Source organism: Rhipicephalus sanguineus, chromosome 1, assembly GCF_013339695.2.
Source record: "Rhipicephalus sanguineus isolate Rsan-2018 chromosome 1, BIME_Rsan_1.4, whole genome shotgun sequence".
Classification (NCBI taxonomy): domain Eukaryota; kingdom Metazoa; phylum Arthropoda; class Arachnida; order Ixodida; family Ixodidae; genus Rhipicephalus; species Rhipicephalus sanguineus.
In genome coordinates, this window is record NC_051176.1 from 279,535,012 (window position 1) to 279,545,214 (window position 10,203).

Genomic DNA, 10,203 nt, shown 5'->3' on the forward strand with positions numbered 1-10,203 from the left:
CACTATATGTTTGAGACGTTTCTGGGCGGCACAAGTGCTATTGGAGAAGAAATGTTAAAAGATTGCACGTCAGTGAATATGTTGCTAACGAATGCTTTACGCCAAGAGATAACTAGAATGTGAAAAGTCATTGCACTTTTATGTCGTCTATGTATGCATGACGCGTCACAAAATATATCGCTACCGGTGCTGCGCACCTCTCAGGTGATCCGGTATTGCGAAAACAAAGATACGTTTGCGGACATGGTAAGACTGCACAGCAGTATTTGCGCCATCATGCGAATGCTTCTCACTGACGTCCTTGTAAGTGGATGGCAACCCGCTAGCTGGTCGGCAAGTAGAGCAGCTACAGCAATCAATTACAAAACATGACAAACACTAACCAGTGACAGCACAGCGCATAAAGACCTGTCATGTTAAGCAGCCAAAGGAATCCCAATAAGTTGTTTCGGAATGGAACTAATATACTCTTAGCAACAAAGACACAACTTTAGCGATACTAACAGGTGTTTTATTAGAATTAAACAAAGTTGTTCGCAGTTAAGAAATTTTCAAGCAAGTATTTTGGTATAAAGCGTTTGCTGCTTCATTATACATATTTACGATACACATTTGCAAATGTATCGAAGTATCTTAAGAGACAATTGGGAAGTATCGCATCCGATAAATGATGCCGGTAGTATCTTGTATTGTATCGCGATACAATTTCAAAGTGCCTTTGCCCAGCCCCGATCGCAAAATACATTGGCAGACGAAATATATATATATATATATATATATATATATATATATATATATATATATATATATATATATATATGTATGTATATATAGTAAGGAAAACAGGAAGTGCGTTGTCAGAGTCACCTTATAGTCTTCTTGTTAGCAGGGCTGGGCAAAGATACTTTTAAATTGTATCACGATACGATATAAGATACTTAGGCTAGAGGTATTTGAAATACGGATACAAGGTACTACAACACTGATTGTATCCGATACGATACTTTCCAATTGTATCTTAAGATACTTCAATACATTAGCAAGTTTGTTTATATATATATATATATATATATATATATATATATATATATATATATATATATATATATATATATATAACAATAAAGTGCTAACAAAGGACCCGGAAGTAAAAGTTGAAAAAATCAAGCACGTAGGAAAAATTGTTCAGTAAAGGACTGACGTTTCGGCCGCGGGACGACGAAGGCCGGTCCTTCGACGACGAAGGCCGGTCCCGCGGCCGAAACGTCAGTCCTTTACTGAACAATTTTTCCTATTTTCAAGTGAACATTCTTGTGCATAGGTATTTAGTGCTACGATATATATATATATATATATATATATATATATATATATATATATATATATATATATATATATATATATATATATATATATATATATATATATATATATATATATATATCGTAGCACTAAATACCTATGCACAAAAATGTTCGCTTGAAAATATATTAACTGCGACCAATTTTGTTTCATTTGAATGAATGTGTGTTAGTATCTCAAAAGTTTTGTACTTCTTGCTCAAGGTATATTAGGTTCATTCCGAAACAACTTATTGTCGTTGCTTTAGCTGCTTAACATGACAACACTTTATACTCTTCGATAATAGAGGTTTTTGCTTGTCGCTCTTGTAATTGATGGGAGTCGCTGCTCTGCTTGCCGACCAGCTAGCGGGTTGCCATAAAATCATAAGAACTTCAATAAGAAACATCCACACGATGGTGCAAATGCCACTGTGGGGTTCTACCTTGCCCGTAAACGTATTACGGTTTTCGCAACAAAGGACCACCGGACAGGTGTACGTCATCTCGCTGGCGACCCAAGACGCCTTGGGGACCCACGCTAGTTTTAGATTTTTCAGTCTCGGGTCAACGCGAGCGCAAGAGCACAAGAGTGGCTTGGGTTCTGCGCATGCGACCTGGCGGCTCGCAAACTCCTTGGGTCCCCAAGCTCCTTGGGACCACAATTCTCAAACTCTCTAATAATTGTTTCGTTTGACGTCCCAAAACCAAGATATGATTATGAGAGACGCTGTAATGGAGGGTTCCTGAAATTTTGACCACCTGGGGTTCAGAAACCTAAATATAAGCACACGGGCCTTTAGCATTTTTCCTCCATCGGAATGCGGCCGCCGCGACCTTCGGGTCAATAGTCCAGCACCATAACCACTATACCACCACGGCGGGTAACCCCTGATAGCTAATTAAATTAAATGCCCATGGAAAACAGCGTAAAACGGCTCGTTCGGACGCTCATGAGAAAAACGGAGCATTTGGTATAGCAATGCTTCTCGAATTCCTTTGCTAACTTATTTAAAATGGCTCCTAATAATTTGCGTTATTATAATGGAAATTGAATTTTGCGATTTTACATAATAATGCGCAGAATTTTTGTTACTGTATACGCCAGGCGCGCCCGGAATATTATATATTTGCTCTCAACATCGCCTTTACATAGCAGTAAATTCAAGTGGACTATAAGTATGTAAACAGTAGCAGATATGACGCATACAGTTAAAAGCAAGAATAAATCAGAGAGCTTACCTTGGTAGTACGTTAAAGGCATATTGCAGTAAGCAAACTATATAAAATCATACCTAATGTATGGGATGTAAAAGAAAGGCAGCTAAGAAATAACTTTTGCTAGCAATCAAATGGACCTTTTTCAAGCTGTCCCAGAACCCCCCGCGGGCGCGCGAAGCACTATGGGAAAAGTGTGTACGGCGAGCCCGCCGACTGTTCCGTCGCTCGCTGCTCGTTGGCGCCGTGGGAGCACCAAACGAAAAAAAAAAAATACGTCGCCGCTGGTTGACTATTATTAAATCCTAAATACTACACATGACTGAATACACCTGCATGTATCCCTTCGCATGATATGCGAAAGGAATGATGAAGGCGGTGTAGGTATTACCGAGCGGATGTATACCGGATGTATCAGTTAAGCGGCATGCGAGTTATCACGTGCCGATACATGCAGTCAAAACGTGCAATCGTGAGCAATGTGAGCTGGAACACCGAATTCGCATGTTATTCAATGATTACTTGTTCACAAGCCCCTATGGCATTTATTGCCGCGTAGCGACTCGTGATCGGGTTTAACCAAACTGCAGAGAGGTATTACAGTGTTCAGCTATACAGATGATTATTTGATTTTAATTGACAAGTCACACCTTGCTCTGATAATTTGCAGTTTCTTGATACATGCTTTTAAGTTTCACTGCGGAGCATGTTTGCAGGCAGTATAGCCGGCGTTCAGCGAAATCAGTGTTTAATTTCGCGTCGGCGCATTCGAATATTGTTAAAAGAGAAATTGTCATGATTACGCACGGCACTGGAAAAAAACTTGCGCACATAAGATGAGCAGTAGTTTCCAGCTGCAAAGTGATGAAAGAGGCGGGATATCCTGCGCATCGTTGTATCGGTTTGCGAAGATCTGTTCGCATGGCAAAGAAAGATTAACACGGACGTCATCCATCCGCAAATAATGAAGAAACTAGAAATATTGCAGTTATTCCACATATGTATAAGAAGTCGCATGGCCTGAAGAACGTAGGGAAGCGATGTGGGGGGAAGGTTGCTTGCCGCCCCAAATAAGCTTAGTCGCATTAAGGTCGCAGGGGTCTGCGATGGGCAAAGAAAAATGCGGTCAGAGGCATGCCAATTGTTTTGTAAATTGTGTAGGAGTAAACCGCAAATTTCTCTTTCTTGTGTACATCGGCCAGACTGGTCGATGTATTAATACGTGCCTCAGCGAGCATCGAAATTCATTGAATGGAGCCGTCTCATCTCGCCTCGCTATGTCAGTCATGAAAATGTAATCCCACCTTCGAAAGCACAGTAATTTTGTACCATCAACCTTATCAGACAACGCCAGAAATTTCGGAGGCATATATCATGTCACAAATAACGCCACATTTTGTGTCAGTCAACCTTCTCAGTCGTTACAAGACAAGGAATTCAACTTTATTAATCGACTGTAAGCACGCGAATTGGTTGTTTGACTTTTCGTGCCTCTTTATGACACGCGCGATGCACTCCCATTTTTGTATATATGTTTTTTTCACGCGTGCAATAAACTTTCAGTTGTGTGTGAGCGCTGGCTTGTGCATTTCCTTCCTTGTACTGCTCCTTTCTTTTTTCGCTCTAAGTATTATTACAACCTGTAGTTATAGCACCAACAAAGGTTAGTAGGCACTTATCGTTCGTTATATATGTGGTGCGAGCGACACAATCAATGTATCTCATTCCCCCAAATGCCGACTACACTTTCTATATAGTGTACTCTTTAAATATCAGAACCTCACACTGTACTCGCCGACAGTGTCGATGGACGTTGATTCCAAATGCATCCGTGAATCATAGACTACTCCTGCACTTCATAGGCAACCGAGTTGCATTTGGGTTTTTTTTGTTTTTTTCATTTATGCCGTGAGGCGCACTGGCACAAAAAAATAATAATAATAAGAGGTGACGCTTCTGAGCCGCTCAACTGGTCCAACAGTGGGACAGATGGAAATCGTCGAGAGGCCGTAGCAGCTAAATACTGAAGTTCGTGATTGAATTGCGCAGTAACATATGTTGCACCTTGCCAAGTTCACTGAAGTCCTGGCACGGCGCAAGCGGAAAGCTACAGCGCGACGCGGCAGCTTCTGCGGCGTACACACATTTCCCATGAGCGCTCGCGCGCCCGTTGGTGGCACTCGTGTGCTTGAAAAAGGTCTATTATGATTTTCAAAACTCTTTGAATAAATGAAAAAGAGACGTACGCCAACACAGCGGCTGTTATATGAATGCTTGTTCTGTTAGATGCAGCATTGGTACCGGTGGTGCGATAGCTGTTGGAATATTATTTGCATATAAGTTAATCTTAGTGCATGTAAGTCAGACTTACATCCACGAGATCCTTCAAATCTCTGATATGTGAAAGCCAATAGGCGCAAAGCAATCCCCCATGCTTGCATTCTTCAGACTTCGTAACGAAGCACCACGCAAGAGAAACTTCGATAACGACACCACAGCGGCATCAGAATGTGCCCGAGAGACGCCTTGCGCACTAGAGTACGCGGCACAGGACAGTTGCGAAGTGCCAAGTGTCTCGGCACTGACACAACTAAAAAGAAAAAGCGATAAAACAAAAGGTCGGCGGGGCGTAGACGTTCGCGCGCTTGTCTGTCGAGATGACGCGAGCGCCACCACGTGACTCTGCTTCACGAGTAGGGACGTTCACGGCTCATCGCCTGTCCTCGCAGGAAAACTTTGGTGGAAAGACAAAATAATGTCACGCCCTTTAGTTTTATTCTGGTGAATTAGTGGCAGCAGTATGAGCCCGAGGAGCTGTTTAGCAATTCGTTCCTATCATCATCATAAACGGGTATGTGCCACAGAAATAGGCTAAACCCCACTACTCACTACTGGTCCACTAAAAATGAAGAAGGTAGCATTCAACCCATCAAATGGCTGCGAAGCGACGGCGGTGAGCCAAAGACCCCGAGTACGTACATACAACGAGAGAATACTAGGGAACGAGAAAGGCAACGGCAGCTGCGAGAAGACCCCGAAGCGATGGAAGGCCCACGCCAACGACGACGTGCCCATAGATCTATGAGAGGTGCGAACGCTTGGTTTCAGCGCGAGGTTCTGTCTCTGCAGTTTGGACAACCGTGTCGTGTCTGTGACTGTCTGTGGTTTAACTCGAACGTCTCTGCGCTGAGAATCAACGTAGAAACAACCTAGCGTCACCTATAGCTAAGGCCTAGCAACGACCTAGAAGCAATCTAGAAACAACCAGATCAGTCCTCAGAATCGTCGAGTTTCACTGTTTCAAGCTTGCGCGTTTTAGTGCAAGCTTTTGTTTCGCACGGTCGTGGTGCGATCGAAGTATTTTGTATCTTCAGATACACGATACCATCTTCAATGTATCGGAAATACAGATACTGGCACACGTCTTGCGAGACGTATCGCGATACAGATACAAGATACCCAAAGAGTATCTAAGATACACGTATCTTCGATAATGCCCAGCACTGTTTGTTAGTGAGACCACTTATACGTTTCTTCGTTAATTTCTATCTTTTATTGAAAACTAAAATTTTTTATTTGTCTGAAAAACATGCGAAATTCTAAAATGTCGTCAATTTAACACACTATACAAATTAATATTGTTCACGATTTAAGAAGATACTTCGTTGTCTTTACTGCTTCAGTGTCGAGCGCGCTGTATGAGGCGATGAGAAAAAATTGGCCGCGTATCTGCGTGCTTCGCTGCAAATGTCGTGTAAAGACGATAGAAGAGGTGCTGTGTGAGATATGGACGCCATCTGGCAATACGTCGGGAAACATGAGTGCTGTGTTGCGTGCTGGTAGTCCCGGCGCAGCAGCAGGCGAAGACCGGCGGTGACCAACGCGACCGGCGGGGACGCCAGCCAGCCCGAAAACGCGGTTTGGCGCGAAGCGCTGAAGCAGAGAAACGTCCGCACTGAACGAGTACTCTCCACACACTCTTTTATTTACACGTCGCCTGGGTAAAACAGGAACGCCAGAGCGGCGCCCACAACCGGCAGCCTGAAGGCCGCCCACAACGCTGCTTTTTCATTTTTTAAATATTTTTTTTCACCTTCTTGGCCTTCTCAAAACTAAAGTTTTTCAAAACCAACCCATGGCATTCGTACAGTGCAATACAGAACCGAAACCGAAACACAACCATGAGCTCGTGCGAAGGGCACGGAGGAAGGCAAATTTCAGCGCAGTCGCATTTTCAGCTTTGTTGAAACAGCGCTCACTAGACGACGACGAAGTAAAAGAAGGCACAGGACAGGCAGCGCCTGTCTTGTGCCTTCTTTTACTTCGTCGTCGTCTAGTGAGCGCTGTTTCAATAAAGATGAACGCATACCAACTCGCCCAAGCTTCCATTCTTATGCATTTTCAGCGCAGCTTAAGAAACTAGGGTCCTTAAAATTACCTATGTATGCATTTTCTATTAAAGGAACACGCCACCTAATACTTACCTAGTGATGTTGCACCTCAGATATGCATGATATTTACTTTTTGATCGACAACGTTCACAAGTATGAACAGCCGTACCAGTTCAAGACGGCTGGCCCTTGGGCAAGTGGTTCAACTTTGGCCGAGTGGCTGAATCGAGGGACGTGCCGACAAACAGAAAGACAGAAAGACAGACCAAAATTTCTGCGTTTGTGTTCCCCCAAGAAAGACTATCGTCTTTAATAATTGTAGGCCACGTGTCCTCGCGCAGTTCGTGCTCGTTCATTCAGTCGCCACTTTGGTTGAAGCTGCAACCGTTGCAGTTCGATAACAACACCATTTCGACTTACTCGCGTCGGACGCAGTCACTAAGAGCGGGAATAGACATCCGAATGTCCAGAGAATCTGCATCTTCTCACCGTCGCCCGGTGGCTAGGCGTGTCGGCGTCGTCAGAGCTCCTGCAATGAGGCACGTGAGACCTGAACTTTCGAATAAGTGTGACCAGGCTCCAGCGTCTGCGCTGGCTCCTGTTATGCATTCACCCGTCCTGAGTCACCGAAGACTGCTCTGGACGTCACTGAAAGCACGCCGCTATATCTGTCGTCCGCTGTCCCCGATGCATATCCGCAGTTCCTTACAGGCGAAAGGGCCAGGATTCACAGCATATAGGCTGGGCAGGTGAGCGACCAGTACACTGTTAGTAAATTGCACCGGTCCTCATCGTGTGCAATACGCAGGACATTTCCGTGGCAGTGAAAGGCATGGATGCTTGTGACAGCAGGAAGTGGTCCAGCTTCTCGGTTTGGACCTCGCGGCATCTTCGCGGCCTGCAACTCCTGCCGCTGCTCCTAAATTAAAAAAATAGGAAGAAACACCGAGAAAAAGAGGAAGAACGAATAGAAAAATAAAGAGAAAGATTGAAAACCGCCCAGCTCCGTGCTTCCTTGAGGCTGGGCCCCACTAGTGCAAGCTGCATAATTTTTTTTTGTTGACGTAGACCCTCAAATCGTTGCTCACACCCACCTTGGGGCATTCGCCAAGAATAGGGTAACAACGAAAAAATCTACTTCCCCGCGAGTTGGAGCGCCGTTGTTGTCTGTCACTGATGAAGGCGCATTCACACTTAAGCGAAAAGCGAGCGAAAATGTCAAAGCGGCCGGACAACTGTCCACGCCCGTCGAAAACGTTCACATTTGCATGCGAGGCATGCCGCTGCCGCCTCCGCCACTTCTAGAGTACATTCCATTTTGCCCGTTTCCTGAGCATTTATTTTGCACTGAATTCAAGTTACACATGCAAAACAGGGGAAAGAAGTAATTTTTACATTTTCAAACTATTGTTTCATCAGATACGCGAGCAGAAACTACATCAGCGGACATACCGCCAGCGGCCGCGGCCCACCCACTCGCAGCTGCTACACCTTCGGCTAATTGTAGTCTTGTCAGAAATCTTACACCCTTGTTACACGGCACTTTTCATCGCCATCGGGGCCGATCTGGATATGGTCGATCCGGGCCAGGTCGTCCTACACCGTCATATTTAATCGCGATCAAGCCCGATCGGGAACAAGACGGCTGCGATCTGCGCATCGCGATCTGGCTCCGTCATCGGGACTTGGCTGACGTCTTCGCAAAGCTCGTTCCAGATTCGGCTGCCCCTTTTAGCTGCGGTCACCTTGTTATCACGATAAGGAAGTACGATGCGCATTGGGCCTGATCGTGATCAAACGTGCCCTTGTGACACCGGAATTCATCCAAACCAGGCTCTCGAGGAACGCGTCCTTGTGGAGGCTGTGAGTTTTGTCGTGCAGCACGGCTCTTCAGCTTGCGATTGCGGTGATGACCACCGCAGACTCTTAAGCCGCCATTTTCCATTTGCGGCCGCATGTCTGCATCACGTGGTTTACAAGGTCGTGCAGCCAAAGAACGGCTTGCCATGAAGTAATAACTTCAGTACCTTTGCGAAGAATTAAGAGATGGCGCAACACAAATAAATCTTTATTCTGTCGTGCAATTATTTAAATACTAGCATCAGCCCTTACTTTTTCAATAAACCTCGTATATCGCGCCGAAGCCTGCAGACACTTCACCTTTAATTCATGGGCGTCTGCATGAAGCGCCTTAGTGGCCACATTCTCCAAATTATGTCGAAGATGTGGCAGCCACGCCGTAGTGGACGAATCCGCATGCCTTTTGACCACACCATGCACAAGGTGCACCTAACTGCAAAGACACGAGCGTGCTTGCATTTCCTCCCCATAGAAACGTGACCACCACAGTAGGGAATCGAACCCGCAGCCTCGTGCTTCACCGCAGAAACTACTATCGATACAGGTGTTTCGACGGACTTCATACCATCGCACTTATCTATTGCTTGTATAGTGTTACGTGTCGCCGAATGCATACGTGCGAATTATCCAATGACTCATAAGATCACGCGACGAAAGAAGGGAAGATAAGGACGAAGAAACGTACCATACAGCAATTACATCAGAACGACACGTGCAACTCGTCCGCGTGGCCTAATGGACAAGGCATCTGATTCCGGATCAGAAGATTGCAGGTTCGAGTCCTGTCGCGGACGAATTTCCTTTTGCTCCATTATATCGTTTTTTTTTTCGTTTTTTTACTGCTTACTAGCCTGTTACTTTCGGAAAACAAAGTTAACAGAATGGTCCTTTTTATCGAGACGTGCAGGATGAAAACCATTATTTCTATCAAAAGTCGACAGTCTCAACCTGCGCTACTATTCCATCTTATCAAAACGAGCACTCCCTCACAACGTTCCAAGTTTCGAGGGCTCGACCCATCAGCTGCAGCAACCTGGTAGCAATGTACGCGAAATTCGATACGTGTGCTTATCCCTCGCCTTCAGTCTGAAAGAACCACGCCTTTTGATGTGATGTTCTGAAAAAGAAAAAAAAAACAGAATGTAAGAGGACAGGACGAGGAAAAAGTGATGGAGGTGGTTAAATTTATCTTTAATTTGCAATTTCTAATTCCTAAATAACGCAACGAATAACGTCTAACACATTTGATAATCACAATTTTAATACATAATCTCTCACAACGTATGCAATCATCGGCGTACATGGTGAACAACAACAACAAGGTGGACGCTTGTTACTAAAAGATTGCATTTTAATTCGCATTTTATGTTTGGAACTGCTGGCCATCCAGCTCG

The 10,203-nt window shown here is 44.6% G+C and overlaps 1 non-coding gene across 1 annotated transcript; it reads left to right on the forward strand.

Annotated features, from left to right (window-relative positions):
* The first annotated feature begins 9,530 nt into the window (after positions 1-9,530).
* On the forward strand, positions 9,531-9,603 carry Trnar-ccg (transfer RNA arginine (anticodon CCG)). The gene has a single exon. It is a non-coding gene; the product is annotated as a tRNA-Arg (tRNA).
* Positions 9,604-10,203: the final 600 nt, after the last annotated feature.